This window comes from Phyllobates terribilis, unplaced genomic scaffold, assembly GCF_046119375.1.
Source record: "Phyllobates terribilis strain yellow unplaced genomic scaffold, ASM4611937v1 Scaffold_7__3_contigs__length_470593459, whole genome shotgun sequence".
NCBI classification, from domain to species: Eukaryota; Metazoa; Chordata; class Amphibia; order Anura; family Dendrobatidae; genus Phyllobates; species Phyllobates terribilis.
Genome location: NW_027362767.1, coordinates 394,493,586 through 394,514,932, shown reverse-complemented (window position 1 = coordinate 394,514,932; position 21,347 = coordinate 394,493,586). Strand labels below are relative to the sequence as shown.

The window sequence follows — 21,347 nt, the reverse complement described above, 5'->3', positions numbered from 1 at the left end:
AAATTGATTCGTAAAAATGAAAAAGTATTTTTTTTTCCACTTTTTCATTTTTACGACTCAATTTGTGAAGCACCTGGGGGTTCCAAGTGCTCACTATGCATATAGATAGGTGCCTTGGGGGGGTCTAGTTTCCAAAATGGGGTCACTTGTAGGGGAGCTCCAATGTTTAGGCATACAGGGACTCTCCAAATGCAACATGGTGTCTGCTAAAAAATTGAATGGAAAATCGGCTCAAATTGTTAGCGGACACCATGTTGCGTTTGGAGATGCCCTGTGTGTCTAAACATTGCAGCTCCCCCACAAGTGATCCCGTTTTGGAAACTAGACCCCCCAAGGCACCTATCTAGATGCATAGTGAGCTCTTGGAACCCCCAGGTGCTTCACAAATTGATTCGTAAAAATGAAAAAGTGTTATTTTTTCACTTTTTCATTTTTACTTATCAATTTGTGAAGCATCTGGGGGTTCCAAGTGCTCGCTATGCATCTAGATAGGTGCCTTGGGGGGTCTAGTTTCCAAAATGGGGTCACTTGTGGGGGAGCTCCAATGTTTAGGCACACAGGGACTCTCCAAATGAAACATAATGTCCGCTAACAAATTGAATGGAAAGTCGGCTCAAATTGTTAGCGGACACCATGTTGCGTTTGGAGAGCCCCTGTGTGCCTAAACATTGGAGCTCCCCCACAATTGACCTCATTTTGGAAAGTAGACCCCCCAAGGCACCTATCTGGATGCATAGTGAGCACTTGGAACCCCCAGGTGCTTCACAAATTGATTCGTAAAAATGAAAAAGTGTTTTTTTTTTACTTTTTCATTTTTACTTATCAATTTGTGAAGTGCTCACTATGCATCTAGATAGGTGCCTTGGGTGGTCTAGTTTCCAAAATGGGGACACTTGTGGGGGAGCTCCAATGTTTAGGCACACAGGGGCTCTTCAAACGCAACATAGTTCAACTTTGTTAGCGGACACCTTGTCGCGATTGGAGAGCCCCTGTGTGTCTAAATATTGGAGCTCCCCCACAAGTGACCCCATTTTGGAAACTAGACCCCCAAAGGCACCTATCTAGATGCATAGTGAGCACTTGAAACCCCCAGGTGCTTCACAAATTGATTCGTAAAAATGAAAAAGTGGAAAAAAAACACTTTTTCATTTTTACGAATCAATTTGTGAAGTGCTCACTATGCATCTAGATAGGTGCCTTGGGTGGTCTAGTTTCCAAAATGGGGTCACTTGTGGGGGAGCTCCAATGTTTAGGCACACAGGGGCTCTCCAAACGCAACATGGTTCAACTTTGTTAGCGGACACCATGTCGCGTTTAGAGAGCCCCTGTGTGTCTAAATATTGGAGCTCCCCCACAAGTGACCCCATTTTCGAAACTAGACCCCCCAAAGCACCTATCTAGATGCATAGTGAGCACTTGGAACCCCCAGGTGCTTCACAAATTGATTTGTAAAAATGAAAAAGTGGAAAAAAAAACACTTTTTCATTTTTACGAATCAATTTGTGAAGCACCTGGGGGTTCCAAGTGCTCACTATGCATCTATATAGGTGCCTTGGGGGGTCTAGTTTCCAAAATGGGGTCACTTGTGGGGAAGCTCCAATGTTTAGACACACAGGGGCTCTCCAAACGCAACATGGTGTCCGCTAACAAATTGAATGGAAAATCCGTTCAAATTGTTAGCGGACACCATGTTGCGTTTGGAGAGCTCCTGATGTGCCTAAACAGTGGAGCTCCCCACAAGTGACCCCATTTTGGAAACTATACCCCTCAAGGATTTTATTAAGGTGTATAGTGAACATTTTGAACCCAGAGGTACGACACAGAATTTGATAACATTAGGTCATCATATTGAATAAGTTGTCATTAGTCTTGAGCGCAAGTGCTCGCTACTTGAGTTTGCATCGGGTACTCAGGTATGCACCATGTACTGCGTGTGCTCGAGTGATATGCTCGAGTCCCTGCCCCGCATGTTTCACGGTTATTAGACACCCAAAAAAAAACATGCGGGAATAGCTCGTGCATGGCAGGCAATCCCCGCAAAGTTTTTTTGGCCGCGAAGCATATGGGGCGGAGACTCGAGCATGTCACTCAAATACCCACGATACTCAATGCATACCCGAGCACCCGATGCAAACTCAAGTAGCGAGCACTTGCGCTCAACACTAGTTGCCATATCGTCATCTTTTTTTCTTACTTTTGAAAAAAATCCCAACCCCATCACAACCCTAACCCCAAACCCAGCCCTAACCCTAGCCCAACCCTAACCCGAGAGTTTATTTTTTACGCCGTTCCTCGTGCAGTATAAGTGATTAGGCGACTTTATTCTTCGGGTCGGTGCAATTACAGTGATACCAGAATCATATCGAGTTTTTATGACTGACAGCTGTCACACACTAAAAGGCGCATTTTTTGTAAAATCTAGTTTTTGCATCGCCATATTTTGAGAGCTATAATTTTTCCAGATTTTGGCAGACAGTCATGTGACGGCTTGTTTTTTGCGGGATGAGTTGACGTTGTTATTGGTGCCATTTTCAGGCACGTGACATTTTTTGATCGCTCTCTATTCCGATTTTTGGGAGGCAGAATAAACAAAAACCAACAATTCAGGAATTGCTTTTTTTGTTTATTTTTATTCTGTTCCGCGTGTGGTAAAATTTGTAAGGCAGCTTTATTCTTCGGGTCAGTACGTTAACAGCGGTACCACATTTATATTGTTTTTCTATGTTTTACATAATGAAAGCAATTTTATAGAAAAAATTATTTTTTAGCATAGCTTTATTCTGAGAGCTATAACTTTTTATTTTTCAGCTGATGGAGCTGTATTGCGGCTTGTGTTTTGCGGGACGAGATGACGTTTTCAGCGGTCCCATTTTTATTTATATTCGTCTTTTTGATCGCGTGTTATTCCATTTTTTGTTTGGCGGTATGATGATAAAGCATAGTTTTTTGCTTCGTTTTTTTTTTTTTTTCTACCGTGTTCACTGAAGGGGTTAACTAGTGGGACAGTTTTATAGGTCAGGTTGTTCTGGACGCGACGATACCAAATATGTGTACTTTTATTGTTTGTTTTTGTTTTTTTATAATAATATTTATTGATGGGTACATTATATTTTTATTTTTGGTGGATTATTTTTTTTTTTATATTTTTACAATTTTTTTTTTATTTTTTTTTCACTTTCTGACAATTTTTGCACTTTTTTACTCTGTCCCACTCTGGGACTTTCACTTTTTTTATTCTGATCGCCTGCACAGCATAGGGATGGAGCACCATCAAAGTGCCGTGCAGGCTGTCAGCGCTCGACAGGGAGAAGATAGTTTGGAGATGCACTGCGCATGTCCAAAAAATCTTCCTGCTGTCTGGTGACCCGGATGTTGTCATGACAACATCGGGTCATCATGGCAACATCCTGGAAGCCACGGCAGACAGCGCTGGAGGCCGGAAGAGGAGGTGAGTATCTGCGATCACCTCCCTTTGCCACCGCAATGCTGCGTTCGACTTCGATCGCAGCATTGCGGGGGTTATTGTGCTAGGAGCGGTGCGGGACCGCTCCCTGCACATAGTACTGGGTGTCAGCTGTGACAATCAGCTGACACCCGGCGGCGATCGCGCCCGCACAGCCTGTGTGCGCGCGCGATCGCGATGACGTACTAATACGGGTCTGGCTCTTAAGTCCCAGGGCACAGACGCGTATTAGCACGTCTAATGTTGTTAAGGGGTTAAAAGAGTCTGGTGTACGCCACATAACTATAACTGTGGTTTTGCAGTTCCATGCGTCAAATCTCTGTATTATCCTGTTTTTGGCATTTTTTGCCGTTAAAAAAAAACATAATAGTGTCTCCCTGACTAGTCAGACACCAATATATCTGTTTAAAAGAGTCTGGTGTAGGCCAAAGAAATATAACTGTGGTTTGGCAGTTCCACGGGTCAAATCTCTGTATTATCCTGTTTTTGGCATTTTTTGCCATAAAAAAAGCTGTAATAGTGTCTCCCTGACTGGTCAGACACCAATACATCTGTTTAAAAGAGTGTGGTGTACGTCACATAACTATAACTGTGGTTTTGCAGTTCCACGGGTCAAATCTCTGCATTATCCTGTTTTTGGCATTTTTTGCCGTAAAAAAAAAAAGTAATAGTGTCTCCCTGACTGGTCAGACACCAATATATCTGTTTAAATGAGTCTGGTGTAGGCCAGAAAAATATAACTGTGGTTTTGCAGTTCCATGGTTAAAATCTCTGTATTATCCACTTTTGGGACTTTTTTACATAAAAAAAACAGTTTGAGTGTGTCGCTGACTGTTCAGCCCCAAATATATCTATTAAAATAGTCTGGTATATGCCAGTAAATTAAAACTGTGGTTTTGCAGTTCCACGGTTCAAATCTCTGTATTATCCAGCTTTTGGCCTGTTTTACGTAAAAAAAAAAAAAAAAAAAATAGTGTCTCCCTGTCTGTTCAGTCACAAATATATCTGTTTAAAAGATTCTGGTGTAGGCCAGAGAAATAGAACTGTGATTTTCCTCTTCCACGGTTCTAATCTCCTTTTTATTACCCTTTTCCCATTGATAGTGTGAGTGTAAGCTATTTTACTTACTTTACAATGGACAAGGCTCGTGGCAAGGGACGTGGAACTCGACGTTCTGGTCATGGTGCGTGTAGAGGACGGGACCGTGGCCAAGGTGAAAATGTGCCACAACCAACAGCCACATCTTCTCGCTCCCACTTCTTGACCGAATTATTAGGGAAGCACACTACAACACCAGTATTGTGAACTGATCAGTGTGAACAGGTTATTAATTGGATAGCAGAAAATACTTCCAGTTACCTGGGCACCACCACCTCCGGTCTGTCTTCCACATGGTCAAGTTTTAGTAGCCGTGAGTCTCGACCACATACTCCTCCTCACCCTGATGCTTCTTCCTCCCACCATGCCGAGTTTCGTCAGACAGCAACTGATCCCACACTTGGACACTCTGAAGGGCTCTTCACTGGTCCATTTCCATATTTGTGCCCCTCGCCTTCTCCGCTTGAAGTGGTGGAAGAGGAGATCCCATGTAGCGATGCCCAAATATTTGAACAGCCACTGACACAGCAAGTCGATGCTGGCAATTTGTCACAAGAGGTGGATGATGACGAGACACAATTGCCACGAAGTGAGGAGGAGGATCGTGGTGCGCAAGTGGAAGAGGAGGAGGTGGTGGATGATCTAGTGACTGACCCAACATGGCAGGAAGACATGCAGAGCGAGGCCAGCAGCACACAGGGGGAGGGAGGCAGAGTACCCCAACAGGCAGGAAGAAGCAGTGTGGTGGCCGCACACAGAAAGTGGGCAACAGTTCCCCGTAACATCAACACGAGGGACGTTGCCAGTACAACCGGTAGGTCTTCCAGAGTCGGGAATTTTTTAAAGACTCTGCTGATAACCCCAAAAAGGCAATTTGTGCCACCTGCCATGCCAGCATCAGCAGGGGTGACAAAACTACCAGCCTGACCACCACCAGCATGATTAGGCACATGGCAGCAAAGCACCCGACTTTGTGGGGCAAACCCCAGGGTCCACGACCAGGGTCAGCGGGTGTCACCGCTGCTTCTTCCGCTGTTGTGCATGTAATAGAACCCCCTGTTGTGCGTGCAAGGCAATCCCCTGTCCATACTGCATGCAAAGATGCCCCCTCCTCTCAGTCTTCACTTGTTTTGGCAGTTTCTCAAGAAATAGCATCAACGTCCATGTCCATGTCCCACCACAGCGTTCAGTTGTCCATATCCCAGAGCTTTGAATGAAAGCGCAAATTCGCAGCCAACGCCCCACAGGCCACAGTCCTAAATTCACACATTTCATGACTGCTTGCGTTGAAAATGCTGCCTTTTAGGCTGGTGGAGACCGAATCCTTCCGCAACCTTATGGCGGTGGCCATCCCTCGGTACTCGGTTCCCAGCCGACACTATTTTGCCCGGTGTGCCATCCCCGCACTACACAAACACGTGTCCCAAATCATCTGCCGTGCCCTCAACAACTCAGTTACTGGGAGAGTCCACCTGACAACGTACACGTGGACAAGTGCTTGTGGCCAGGAATGGTACATCTCCCTGACTGGGTAAACAAAGTGAAAGCCGGGACCCAGTCGGACTTTGGGACGGAACACATCCTCCCCACACTGAGGAATTCGGGCCCTATGTCAAGTCAGAGTTGTCCCCACAGTGTACAGCTCCTGCGCATCATCCTTCTCCTCCTCCTCATGTTCTGCCTCCATCTCTGATATCACCACATCATTTACAAGCTGGAAGTACTGCAGTACAGCCTCAGCCAAGTGGCAACAGGCTGTGCTGAAACTCATAAGCTTAGGTGATAAACCTCACACTGCTTGTGAGTTGTGAACAGCTGTGAAAGAGCAGGCAGATCTGTAGCTGAGACCGCTGAACCTACATCCAGGCATGGTCGTGTGTGACAATGGCCGTGACCTGGTGGCGGCTCTGAGGCGAGGTGAGATCACACACGTACCATGCCTGGCTCATGTGCTTAACCTCCTGGTTCAGCGGTTTCTTAAATCATACCCCGAGTTGCCAGATCTGCTCGTCAAAGTACACCGCCTGTCAGCTGATTTTCGCAAGTCGGCTACAGCTTCCACCGCCCTTGCTATGTGGCAGTTGCGTTTGAAGCTTCCGGCACACCGACTGGTGTGTGATGTCCTCACATGTTGGAACTCTACCCTCCAAATGTTGCAAAGGATTTGTGAGCAGAAGAGAGCAGTTGTGGAGTACCAGCTGCATCAAGGCCGTTGATATTCAGGTCAGACTCCACACATAAGACCTCAGGAGTGGACCTGGATGTCTGACATATGTACCATCCTGACAAACTTTGAGGAGTCCACCAAGATGGTGAGTGGCGATGACGCCATCATTAGCATCAGCATCTCACTTGTCTGTCTTTTGCAACGTTCTCTGTAGAGAATTTAAGATGAGGCATTGCAGCCAGAGTATGATGAGATGGATCAAGAAGTCATAGCTGGCAATTACACACAGCCCAGCCTCATCTCATCCCAATGTGCATTGGGGGACAGTTTGGGAGAGGAGAAGGAGTTGGAGGAGGAGGAAGAACAGGAGCTGGCATCATGCGCTGTAGACGGTAGTACCTGTACAACTGTCATACCGTCGGTTCAGCGTGGGTGGCCTAAGGACAGGGGGGAGGAGGAGGAGAGCATGGTCAGTCGTCATCTTGGTGAGGACATGGAAGTCTTGCCCGTTACCAGTCTGGCACGCATTGCTGACTTTATGTTACGCTGCCTTAACCATGACCCTTGCGTTGTCAAAATGTTGGGTGACAGTCATTACTGGTTGGTGACACTTTTAGATCCCCGCTGCATGGAGAACTTTCACTCTCTTATTCCTGAGGTGGAGAGGTCTACAAAAATGGGGCAGTACCCCATGGCCCTTGCTGCAGAACTGTTAAAAAAATTCCAATCTGAACACGCTAGTGGCAGAGGTCACAGTTCATTGCCCAACCAAGGCGTACAGGCGAGAGAGACACAACTCCAATCCAGCAGAGGCAGGGGAACACTGTCAACGTTCTGGGACAGTTTTCTGAGACCCGCCCAGCTTATAGGCCCTGAGGCACGGGGTACTCTCACAAGGAATGCAAAGTTTCAAAAGATGGTGAGGGAGTACCTTGCTGACCGTACCAGCATCCTCCGTGATTCCTCTGTGCCTTTTAATTATTGGGTATCCAAGCTGGACACTTGGAATGAACTCGCTCTGTACGCCTTGGAGGTCCTGGCCTGCCCTGTCGCTAGCGTGTTATCGGAGCGTGTTTTTAGTGCCGCTGGGGGAATTATAACAGATAAGTGCACTCACCTGTCAACTGACAATGCTGACAAGCTGACCCTTATCAAAATGAAAAAGGGCTGGATTGGGCCAGACTTCTCATCACCACCAAATGACAGCAGAGTAACAAAGTCAAATCCACTGTGTTATTTCGGGAGGTATATTCCCATGCACCGCTTCTCACCCACACATGGGTATACACTTCCTCATTTCGGCTGTATTTTGCTCTTCTCCTTATCCTCAGCCTCCACCACCACTATACCACCATTGTGACCTTGGTCCGTGTTGCCAGCATTGCAAGTTCCTCCGTCCTAATTTTTGGCAGCTTTTGCTTGGAAGGCATAGGCAAAGACTATGGGAGACCCATTCCCCAATAATGGGAATAATGTTTTTAAGATGCTGTACTGCATGGCTCTTGATTGACAGCATTGCATGTTCCTCCCTCCTAATTTTTGGCAGCTTTTGCTTGGAAGGCATAGGCAAAGACTTTGGGAGACCCACTCCTCAATAATGGGAATAATGTTTTTAAGATGCTGTACTGCATGGCTCTTGTTTGCCAGCATTGCAAGTTCCTCCCTCCTAATTTTTGCAGCTTTTGCTTGGAAGGCATAGGCAAAGACTATGGGAGACCCATTCCCCTATAATGGGAATAATGTTTTTAAGATGCTGTACTGCATGGCTCTTCCAAGAGGCATTTTAACCGTCTTGTTAAGCTACTGCAACCTCCACGTCTCTTCCAAGGGGCATTAAAACCATCTTTTTAAGCTACTGTGACCTCCACCACTCTTTCAAGGGGCATTAAAACCATCTTGTTAAGCTACTGTGACCTCCACCGCTCTTCCAAGGGGCATTTAAACCATCTTGCTAAGCTACTGCGACCTCCACCACTTCTCCAAGGGCCATTAAAACCGTCTTGTTAAGCTACTGCGATCTAACCACTTTTCCAAGGGGCATTAAAACCGTCTTGTTAAGCTACTGCGACCTCCACCATTCTTCCAAGGGGCATTAAAACCGTCTTGTTAAGCTACTGAGACCTCCACCACTTTTCCCAAGGGCATTAAAACCGTCTTGTTAAGCTACTGCGACCTCCACCACATTTTCAAGGGGCATTGATATTGTCTTTTTATGCCAATGCAACCTCCACGTCTCTTCCAAGGGGCATTAAAACCGTCTTGTTAAGATACTGCGATCTCCACCACTTCTTCAAGGGTCATTAAAACCGTCTTGTTAAGCTACTGCGAACTTCACCACTTTTTCAAGGGGCATTGATATTGTCTTTTTATTCCACTGCGACCTCCACCATTTCCTCCTAATTTTAGTCAGCTTTTGCATTTCAATGCATAGGCGAACACTAAGGGAGGCCCACTCCCCAATAATGGGTAGAAGGTTTTTAGTATGCTGTAATCCACGTCTGTTTCAAGGGGCATTGCAGTTCCTCATAATTCTTGGAAAGCCTTCCATTCACTGCTTAGGCCAACAGTGCACAGGAGACCCAGTTGCTTTAAATGGAAAAAACGGTTTAGTTAAGGCCCTCTGACCTCCATGTCACTTCCAAGGGACATTGGAGTGCCTCAAAATTTTTGGTAGGCATTGCACTCACTGCATGCCCTTTAACTGTTTCAAAGAACGAACAACACAGAGTTTTTTTCAATTTTTTTCAAAATTGTCTATAATGCCCTTTAACTGTGTAGCCGAACCGCTCCTTTTGGTACAGATACATATCCTACAAGACATGTGTTGTTGACTGGCCCGATATGGATTTGAATGGTCCCTGTTCCTCCTGCTCTCTCTCCTTTTCCACCACCTCATCCATCATTCATCACCTGAATCTTTGTTTTAACGGGAGTCATAGAACTGGGATAGTAGCAGGTAAACATCCATCAATCCTCGGAGAAGGTAGGATATGCGCCAAAACGCTGACCACCTCAGGCTTAGCCGCTACTACATACATGCGCTTGCATTCCAAGAAAACAAAGCAGACGCTAACTTCTATCATCATCATCATGCTCCTCGCCTTGGCACTCTCAACTCCCCTGATGGAGAAGCCAGGGCCCACTGGAGGAGTCTGATTCTCTGGTGGGCTCGTCCAATGCTGCCCTAATGCAGGCCGGGCTAAGAAAAGTGTGTGGGGGGATGTTCTAAGGAGAAATGGGGGTGGCTGGGGACCGTTTATGGACACCCTGCCACCCCCAGGCGGCTGGGGACTGAGTATGGATACCTCGCTGCCGAAGCAGCCATGAAGTAGTGGCCAGCTTCGGCCTCCTCCAGACTAAAAGGCCCCATTTCAAGTGCAAGCTCTCAGTATGGTATTGCAGCCTGGGGTTGGGTGGGTGTTTGGTTACACAGTTACGCTTGCATTCCAATGAAACAAAGCAGATGCTAACTTCTATCATCATCATCATGCTCCTCACCTTGGCACTCTCAACTCCCCTGATGGAGAAGCCAGGGCCCACCAGAGGAGTCTGGTTCTCGGCTGGGCTCGTCCAATGCTGCCCTAAAGCAGGCCGGGCTATGAAAAGTGTGTGGGGGGATGTTCCAAGGAGAATTGGGAGCGGCTGGGGACCGCTTATGGCCACCTGGCCGCCCCCAGGTGGCTGGGGAGCGAGTGTGGACACCCGGCCGCGGGGCAGCTGAGTACTGAGTATGGACACCCGGCCACCCCCTGGTGGCTGGGGACCGAGCATGGACACCCGGCCGCTGGGTGGCTGGGGACTGAGTATGGATACCTCGCTGCTGAAGCAGCCATGAGGTAGCGGCCAGCTTCGGCCTCCTCCAAACTAAAAGGCCCCATTTCAAGTGCAAGCAAGCTAGCAGTATGGTATTGCAGCCTGGGGGTGGGTGGGTGGCAGGCTGCATACATGCGCTTGCATTGCAAGGAATGGGGGAGGTACCATTGAACACTGCCCTAGGACAAGGACTTGCACGGGGATAGTTGCAAGTCTGCATCTTCTGATGCGGAAAGGATCACTTCCAATGGGCACACTTTTAGGCAGGGACCTGGGTGTCAGAGATGCTTCCAGGGGTCTTCCCCATGCTGTTACCATGTCTTTTCAGCACTGTATGCATGTGTCACGCAGCACATGGCCAGATAAGATTGTAAAATGTTAAAATGACAATTCCCGGTGAATGCATTTGTCACGGTTGAAAGCAATACAAAAGTGCAAAAACCCATAAAAAATGCTACTTGTGAACATAGCCCAAGGTGTGGAGGAGTATTTTGGTTTTTGGTTATTTATTTTACATTATACACAAGTCTTTACCCTGGAAAGGAAGTTCCTTAACATATTTCACAGGAAAACTGTTTCAGTTTAGTTTTTGAACATTTTATTGTGAGCCCGTAAAAGTGGCTTAATACCACAGACCACGTTGTTGACAGCAGTGACCTGGGGGTCAGAAATGCTTCCTTGGGCGATGCCCATGCTGTCCCCATGTCTTTTGAGCACTGTCACTATTGTTTTGGGCACTTTTTAGGCTTTCTACAGACTGCTGGGGGTGCCGCCGCAAAAATATTCGGGTCTCCCATAGACTAACATTGGGCTCGTTGCTCGGGTCGAGTACCTGAGTATCACGGCGAGCTCGGCTCGAGCTTCGAGCACCTGAGCATTTTAGTGCTCGCTCAACACTAGTAATAATTCTAAGCGGTATGTGTGGAGAAAACCAGGCACTGCTCATCACCTACCCAATACAATCCCAACAGTGAAACATGGTGGTGGCAGCATCAAGCTATGGGGGTGTTTTTCAGCTGCAGGGACAGGATGACTGGTTGCAATTGAAGGAAACATGAATGCGGCCAAGTACAGAGATATCCTGGATGAAAACCTCTTCCAGGGTGCTCTGGTCCTCAGACTTGGCTGAATGTTCACCTTCCAACAAAACAATGACCCAAAGCACACAGCTGAAATAACAAAGGAGTGGCTTCAGAACAACTCTGTGGCCATTCTTGACAGGCCCAGCCAGAGCCCTGACCTAAACCCTATTGAGCATCTCTGGAGAGACCTGAAAATAGTTGTCCACCAATGTTCACCATCCAACCTGATGGAACTGGAGAGGATCTGCAAGGAAGAATGTCAGAGGATCCCCAAATCCAGGTGTGAAAAACTTGTTGCATCATTCCCAAGAAGACTCATGGCTGTACTAGCTCAAAAGGGTACTTCTACTCAGTACTGAGCAAAGGGTATGAATATTTATGACCATGTGATATTTCAGTTTTTCTATTTTAAGAAATTTGCAAAAATTTCTACATTTGTTTTTTTTCTGTCAAGATGGGTTGCAGAGTGTATTTTAATGAGAAAAAAAAATGAACTTTTTAGAATTTACCAAATGGCTGCAATGAAACAAAGAGTGAAAAATTTAAAGGGGGCTGAATACTTTCTGTATCCACTGTATGTGCCCAGCAGCCACAACAAAATGGTCCTCTTTGCTGGGAACCTAATCTAGTGTGATTCTTCTCCTAGGCTGAAGCCTACATTTATATGGGTAGGTAGGATCCTGCTGTAATAAAAACTACCACCTGCTGATGGGTGGAGTACTCAGTCAGAGAGCCTAAGTATAATATACACATGCTCTCTGACCGAGCACCCCACCCATCAGCCGGTGGCGGTTTTAGGAGATGAATTAAATTAGGATAGGTTCCCATTAACCCCTTTAAAGCCCAAGACGTACTAATACGCGTCAGTGCCCTGGGCTTTAACAGCCTGACCCGTATTAGTACGTCATCGCGATCGCGCGCGCACACAGGCTGTGCGGGCGCGATTGCCGCCGGGTGTCAGCTGATTGTCCCGCACCGCTCCGGGCACATTAACCCCTGCAATTCTGCGATCGAAGTCGATCGCAGCATTGCGGTGGCTAAGAGGAGGTGATCGGTATACTCACCTCCTCTTCCGGCCTCCAGCGCTGTCTGTCGTGGCTTCCAGGATGTTGACATGATGACCCGATGTTGTCATGACAACATCCGGGTCACCAGACAGCAGGAAGATTTTTTGGACATGCGCAGTGCATCTCCAAACTATCTTCTCCCTGTCCAGCGCTGACTGCCTGCATGGCACAGGGATGGTGCTCCATCCCTATGCTATGCAGGCGATCAGAATAAAAAAAGTGAAAGTCCCATAGTGGGACAAAGTAAAAAAGTAAAAAAACTCCCAGAAAGTGAAAAAAAGAAAAAAAAAAAAAAATTGTAAAAATATAAAAAAATAAATAAAAAAAATAATCCACTAAAAATAAAAATATAATGTACCCTTCAATAAATATTATTATGAAAAAAAAGCAATAAAAGTACACATATTTGGTATCGCCACGTCCGTAACGACCTGACCTATAAAACTGTTCCACTAGTTAACCCCTTCAGTGAACACGGTAAAAGAAATAAATAAAAAATTAAGCAAAAAACAATGCTTTATCATCATACTGCCAAACAAAAAATGGAATAACACGTGATCAAAAAGACGAATATAAATAAAAATGGTACCGCTGAAAACATCATCTCGTCATGCAAAAAACAAGCCGCAATACAGCTCCATCAGCCGAAAATTCAAAAAGTTATAGCTCTCAGAATAAAGCAATGCAAAAAAAATTTTTTTTTCTATAAAATAGCTTTTATTGTGTAAAAGCGCCAAAACATAAAAAATGATATAAATGTTTGCATCACAAATTGATTCATAAAAATGAAAAAGTGGAAAAAAAAACACTTTTCAATTTTACGAATCAATTTGTGAAGCACCTGGGGGTTCCAAGTGCTCACTATGCATCTAGATAGGTGCCTTGGGTGGTCTAGTTTCCAAAATGAGGTCACTTGTGGCGGAGCTCCAATGTTTAGGCACACAGGGGCTCTCCAAATGCAACATGGTGTCCGCTAAGAATTTGAGCCGATTTTCCATTCAATTTGTTAGCGGACACCATGTTGCGTTTGGAGAGCCCCTGTGTGCCTAAACATTGGAGCTCCCCCACAAGTGACCCCATTTTGGAAACTAGACCACCCAAGGCACCTATCTAGATGCATAGTGAGCACTTGGAACTCCCAGGTGCTTCACAAATTGATTCGTAAAAATGAAAAAGTGTTGATTTTTCTACTTTTTCATTTTTACGAATCAATTTGTGAAGCACCTGGGGGTTCCAAGTGCTCACTATGCAACTAGATAGGTGCCTTGGGTGGTCTAGTTTCCAAAATGGGGTCACTTGTGGGGGATCTCCAATGTTTAGGCACACAGGGGCTCTCCAAACGCAACATGGTGTCCGCTAACAATTTGAGCCGATTTTCCATTCAATTTGTTAGCGGACACCATGTTGAGTTTGGAGAGCCCCTGTGTGCCTAAACATTGGAGCCCCCCCACAAGTGACCCCATTTTGGAAACTAGACCCCCTGAGGCATCTATCTAGATGCATAGTGAGCACTTGGAACCCTCAGGTTCTTCACAAATTGATTCGTAAAAATGAAAAAGTTAAAAAAAAATACTTTTTCATTTTTACGAATCAATTTGTGAAGCACCTAGGGGTTCCAAGTTCTCACTATGCATCTAGATAGGTGCCTTGGGGGGTCTAGTTTCCAAAATGGGGTCACTTGTGGGGGGTTTCCACTGTTTAGGCACATCAGGGGCTCTCCAAACGCAACATGGCGTCCACTAATTATTCAAGCAAATTTTACAATCAAAAAGTCAAAGGGCGTTCCTACCCTTCCGAGCCCTGCCGTGTGCCCAAACAGTGTTTTTTCCCTACATATGGGGTATCTGCGTGCCCAGGGAAAATTGCACAACAAATTTTGGGGTCCATTTTTTCTTGTTACCCATGTGAAAATAAGAAAAATTGGGTCTAAAGTAACATTTTTGTGGAAAAAGTTAAATGTTCATTTTTTTTCTTCCACATTCAAAAAATTCCTGTGAAGCACCTGAAGTGTTAATAAAGTTCTTGAATGTGATTTTGAGCACCTTGAGGGGTGCAGTTTTTAAAATGGTGTCACTTTTGGGTATTTTCTGTCATAAAGACCTCTCAAAGTGACTTCAAATGTGATGTGGTCCCTAAAAAAATGGTTTTGTAAATTTTGTTGGAAAAATGAGAAATCGCTGGTCAACTTTTAACCCTTATAGCTCCCTAACAAAAAAAAAATTTGGTTCCAAAATTGTGCTGATGTAAAGTAGACATGTGGGAAATGTTATTTATTATCTATTTTGTGTGACATATCTCTCTGATTTAAGGGCATAAAAATTCAAATTTCGAAAATTGCAAAATTTTCAAAATTTTTGCCAAATTTCCGTTTTTTCACAAATAAACGCAAGTGATATCGAAGAAATTTTACCACAATCATGAAGTACAATATGTCACAAAAAACAATCTCAGAATCAGGGGCATCCGTTGAAGCGTTCTAGAGTAATTACCTCATAAAGTGACAGTGGTGAGAATTGTAAAAATTGGCCAGGTCATTAACGTGCAAACCACCCTCGGGGGTAAAGGGGTTAAAGAGTATCTTCTTGTCATGGAAACTGGGCATATATGAATTGGCCAAAATATGTGCCAAGCAAGTTTGCTCAACACTGGTTCCCAGCAATGAAAGTCGCCTTGCCATGGCTCCTGGACATGCATAAATTGGTCAAATTATGTATCTTAATTTTTCCTATTTCCTAGAGCAGTAATGCAATTCAAATTTTATGTTAACATGCTGTAGATCTACAGAGTGCAACTTTATTTTTTAGTTATGTTTCCAGGATTTTACTTTGTATTCCTAAGAGGATTTACAATAAATGTTGTAGGTGCATATGGAAATTCCACAGATTTTCACTCTACGAAAGATATAAATGCAGATGTGTGGACCCGATTTTTGGGACACCTAAACATCTCAACTACAGGAGGTTTTCTGATGTCCTATTCCACATCCATAGACATTTAATATGGAATTAATCCCTACGTTGCAGTTAAAACACACCCCACCTTTCTGAGAAGTATTTCTGAAAGATTTTGGAGGTGTCTGTGGGAATTTTTGCACATTCATCCAGAAGAGCATTTATGAGGTCACTGATATTGATGAGAGCCCATTCTTAAAATGTCAGTTCTAGTTCATCCGATGGTGTTGGATTGCATTGGGGTCAGGGCTCTGTGCGGCCGATCATGTTCTTCCCACAAAATTCACTCAAACATGCCTTTATAATTCTTGTGCACTGGGGCACAGTCATATAGAACAGAACAGGGCCTTCCCCAAACTGTTGTCATAAAGTTGAAAGCTACAATTTTCCAAAATATCCTGTGCTGAAGCACTAAGATTTCTCTTCACTGGAACTATTGAACCAAGACCGACCTCTGAACAACAAGCCCATAGTATTATAACTCCTCCACCAAACTGTACTGCCAACACAATGCTGTCAGGCGGGTAATGTTCTCCTGGCATTCACCAAACCCAGACTGATCCATCAGATGCCAGATAGAGAAGTGTGATCCATCACTGCATAGAAGACGTTCCCTCCAGAGTACAGTGGTGATTGCTTTACACAATTCCATCCGGCGCTCCATTGTGCTTCGTGATCTAAGGCTGCATGGAGCTCCTAGTGGGGGTGAAGTGTTTGTGCTGATGTTAATACCAGAGGTGGTCTGGATTCTGCAGTTATGGAGTCAGCAGATTGTTGGTGACTTTTCTGCCCTCTGCTCCTCAGCACATGGTGACTGAACTCTGCAAATTTATGGGCTCTACATTTTGTGGCCGACTAGGCTTGGTTCCTTCCACTTCTCAATAATATCACTCACAGGTAATGGGAGAAGATCCACTAGGGAAGAAATGTCATGAAAGGACTTGTTACACCGGTGACTACTATTACTGATATCCCTGAGAGCTTTACCACCAGTCAGTCTGTCACGTTAGTAAAGGCAGATGGCATGGTGGGGGTCCGGATGTTATACACCAGGGGGTGCGAGGGGCTGGATGTTATACACCAGGGGGGATGTAATACACCGGACCAAAGGGCCAGATATTATACAGGGGAAATATGAATGAATGAACATCCTGAATTAAATGATTCAGACATATGTCCCAATACTTATGCCCATATAGAGGTACCAATGATGATGATTATCTGGGTGAAGTTGAATAAATTTGGTGTACATCAAATCTGATTGGAAGAGTTACAAAAACAATAAACTCCTGTACTCAGCTTTTTCTGACCCTCCCTGTACCTATCCCTTTACCGAATCTTCCTACCTCGTCCTCTGTTCGGCAACTCTTCAGTCTCCTTCTCCCTCAGGGACTTTCGTTGGGTGCTGCTGCTGATTAGGCTGCATGTGGGCTGCAACACACATAACCCTTCATGTTACGGTGTGGGGCCTAGTGGGATGGTTAATCTCCTTGGCAAGTTTTCTAAACAAACAAACAAGTTCATCATTTCTTTAATGGTCTCCTAGAACACAGTAAAGGATCGGGCTGGAGTCGAGCGTAGCTAGAGGGAAGCCCCCCATGACTGGGATTGGCCGGGAGGATTTTGAGTTTGGAAGATGCAGGGGTTTAGGATTGGGTGCGGAAGTATGTGGGCGGGCATTATAAGAGATGAGGGGTGGTTTATGGGGAATAGTGTGGGAAGGGCCATTCTCCTGTAGGACTGGGTACGGGGAAGACCCACCCATCCTCTTCTTTACTGCGTTATTTATATGTTCCGTAATGCAGGGAATGGGGTTAGTAGGTATAAGGAGGTTTTAGATGGGCGGTGATGCCTAGTGACTGTCACAGTGGCTGGATTGGCGGCGGGTGGGGTTCTTGGAGTTAGCACGGATTTGTTGGTACAAGGAATTTTCCGATACCCGATACCCAAGTCAGCTTTGTCCTTCACTTGTAGACGTCTTTGCTCTCATTTTTATCAAAAAAATGTTTCACACTTGAACAGAGAAATGTGCAGTGCAGTATACATACAGTATATACTGATCAGAACATAATTAATAATTAAATACAGCAATATTGGCAAGTTATAGATTAAACAGCTATATATTGATTTTTTTTCTTTATCAATATACATAGAGGAAAAACATCAAACGCCCCACAATTTAAAAGGTAAAACAGAAAAATGGTTATTTTTAGGTGTCCATCCACTGGGACCCTCAGCGATCCCGAGAGTTCTGAAACCCTGAAAACGGGCTCTACAGCTTCATTTTGAAAGTAGTAAAGGTGTTAATGCTCATCCGCTTCTCCATGGGACTGCCGGAAAATGCAGAAGGTTGTACTTACCTTTCCTGTGTTGCCAACTTGATTTTTCACTTTTTCTGGACAGCTTATCAAAATATCACGGACAATCAATAACTTTTACGGACTCATTGTAAAACCATAATAAATCATTAAGATTTATCATTAAGATCAATGTCTACGGTCCATAATTTTGATATGAAGACATTAGGTGGATTCACTAATAACTGTAAAAAGGATGATAATTACAATCACTATAATCCGTAGAAGTTTCTTCAGCTTCAAAAATGTCACGTATGCATCAATTTTTTTTTACAGACTGGAATAAAATGCCCTCTTTTTCAGACTGTTGAGGAATTTCTGGATGGTTGGCAGCCCAGAACCTATTTCCTACAGTCCTATAGACAATGAATGGTGCAAACATCTAGCAAAAAATGCAGAAGAGTTCGCACCAACCCACTGATTGTCATATAGAGTCCAGCTATGCAGGTGCGCCAAAAGAAGGACGATCCCCAATCCTCAGTATAAGCCAAGTGAAAGATAAGACTGAAGACAGCATCCTAAATCCTAAAAACGTCCTTTATTCTTCCATCACAGATACAGGTAGACAGAAACTATTTTGTCCAGAACAGATAAGTCTTTGTGGTTTGACGAAGACCTTTCTTTTGTTGTTGAAATGGCATTGTCTTCCTGTATTTGTGATGGAAGAATAAAGAATTAAATAGAGCAGAGGCCAAGCATGGCCACTTCTGTTATAGTGAGCACAGGACCCGTTCTCTGGGTTCCAGAGCCTCATTCTCAGGATCATGAAGAAGGGGGTCCTAGTTGTTGAACCCCCAGCAATAAGCAAACTATAGATAGAGAATAACTTTTGTTTTCTGAATAACCCTTTAAAAGGGCTGTAACACTCCCTTACACACAAACATACTGTACTTATTCTTAGTTTCTTGCATTCTGGTGGCTTTAAAGGTGTTTGCAAATATATTTATGCCTGTAAAATAACAAACAGAACAGGTACTGTACTCACTTTTCCATGTGTCCAGTACTGGCTTTTCGCCATTGGTTTGATTTTTATGTTTTTGGGGTAGCGGTGATTTTACAAGTACAGCCCACATCACAGCCGCAACCAATCACTGAGCTCCGCAACTCTGCTGATGTAGACAGCACAGGCCACTGAGCTCAGTGATTGGCTGCTGCGGTGATATGCACTGTAGTTGTGATTTCATTGTTGCAGCCAAACCACAGAGACTGTAACAGCTATGTAGAACAGGCGCTGGATTCATCGAGGGTGAGTATCTGCTCTGCTTGTTATTATACAAGTATATTTGCTTTTGGGGGCCACTTTTGTTAAAGTGGAAAACCACTATAAGTTTGCCCAGTTCTGCTACCATTGGGCTAAACTTTGATTTGAGTACCTAAATCCCATCCATAGTTCCTAACCATAGTATGAAGTTAAAGACCAGAGGACCTCCTTGCTGCCACCTGGATAAGGTAAATTATGTGACTGCTCTCAACTGCAAAAGAAAGTGATCCCATTAATAACAATTTGTTAGGAAATTGCTGCTTAAGAAACTCTCGAAAGTCGACTGTCTGACAAGGAGTTAACAGCTGTATCTCAAACTGATTGTCTATGACTCAGTAAATGAAAGGGTGGAGAGGTGCAGCAAAGTTATACTGCTGCTCATTGGACTGAAATCCTTTGCACAAGGGGAGGTGTGAACCTGCTCTATGTTGTAATTCGGACCGTTGATATAAAGGTTGCAGTGCACAAGCCCACAAAGTTAGTGATACGGAGAGTCAACGTACAGTAGGTTTTCTAAAGGTTACAGGTAAGATTAATGCTACATGAGAATATAAGATATAATTCTTCCCAAATTCCAACCCTAAATGTATGAAATATCCTCTAGGCCAGTGTTTCCCAACCTTTGTTACCTTGAGAGCCACATTCAGCTCTGAAAGAGGGTCGTGTGCCACATCGAGAGCTCCCATCCAAATAGTGACATCCAGCTCCTGCCTCCCCCACAGTAGTATATCGTGGAGAAGGGGAAAGAGGAAGATAAGTAGTGTGCATGGGAAAGGGGAGAGAGGGAAAGGATTTGTGAATAAAAATTAACTTTTATTTATTTGATTTAAAATATCATAAATATCATAAGTGTGTAAAAAAACACATACACAGTGTGTGGATGTATATAAGGTCACAGCTGTGGATGCAGCTCTTAAGGAAACTCAGTTACAAGGACAGTGGGAAATGTGCAAAATAGCCAAAGATCTTTTTTTGAGTTTTCTGGTGACAAATTCTATGAAAAATGTAAGTTATATTTTTTTTTTAGAATTTTAATTCAGCTTTTTAAAGGGGTTGTTTAAACTTGAGGGGTAAGTCTGCTGTCACTTTATGTGACGGCAATCTTGTGAATCCTCACATCACACGCATTGCGCTTTTTGAGGATTCTCTCATGCGGTCATGCGACCACTAGTAAGCAATTTGCATACTTCTGGCCAGACATGTCCAGTCTCAAGCAATACACTTGCATTGAGTGAGGCCGTGACCATCTAGTCGGCACATCACCACATATATGGAAATCACATACTTGCAGTCACATGACCTCCCGCTCCCGGCACCAGAGAATCCCCCCAGTGTTCAGTGTGGGTTATGTGAGGATTCAAAAGTCTGACTTTAACCTTAAGCCTTGATAACCCCTATAAGACAAAAAAATACATTTTATTATATGTTAAAGGATTGTCAACTACCTGTGCAACCCCTTTTAAAATAAAGTAATCCCCCTTGTAAAATAAAAATAGGGTATTTTCTGTAAGGGACTTTAGTGGCTCATAGATGCACAGCATACAAATTCTCTCGTGGCTCCTGCATTGAGCAGAGGGATGGACATGATGACCCTGGAGGTGCCTTCCAACATTCTTTGATTCTATGACTTTATGATTCTAGCTTGCAACAGTGATTTGATATATACTCAATAATATACTAAGTACATGAGAACTTTATTTTATAAATATTTAGCCAATGCACACTTATGTGAATAAAATGTTAAAATTGAGATTGAACGACTCCAATAATATATATTCCCCCACAGTAGAGCCCCCATTGTCAGTGTCGCGCCCCCAGGGCAATGGGGTGCTCGGAGTCCGGGCCGATAGATGCTGGGGGAAAGGGATATGTCACAGTGGCTGGCCCGGTCCGTGGCCCAGGGCGGTCAACTAAAAGGGGGGGAAAGTTTTTAGGGAGTTTATAGTTCGATCTTGACGCCACCTGTGGTTTCTGGTAATTTGTACCAGCGATGCTGCAGACCTCTGAGGCAGTTAATAAGGCAGCTGGGATGGAAATGCTCACTACAGGTGGAGCGGGCCTCAGGGAAGGGTAGAGTTTGATGGTGGG

At 44.5% G+C, this 21,347-nt stretch overlaps 1 protein-coding gene across 3 annotated transcripts in view; it reads left to right on the top strand.

The window, feature by feature from the left end:
• Positions 1 to 19,118: 19,118 nt before the first annotated feature.
• Positions 19,119 to 21,347, top strand: part of LOC141154969 (cytochrome P450 2C8-like) — a 77,697-nt gene continuing 75,468 nt past the window's right edge. For 2 of the 3 annotated variants that reach the window (XM_073641551.1, XM_073641549.1), the window contains exon 1: positions 19,645 to 19,785. The gene's annotated coding sequence lies outside the window, so the exon portion shown is untranslated. Of the gene's footprint in view, positions 19,245 to 19,644; positions 19,786 to 21,347 lie in introns of those variants that run through there. The other variant, XM_073641550.1, reaches the window with a different exon arrangement.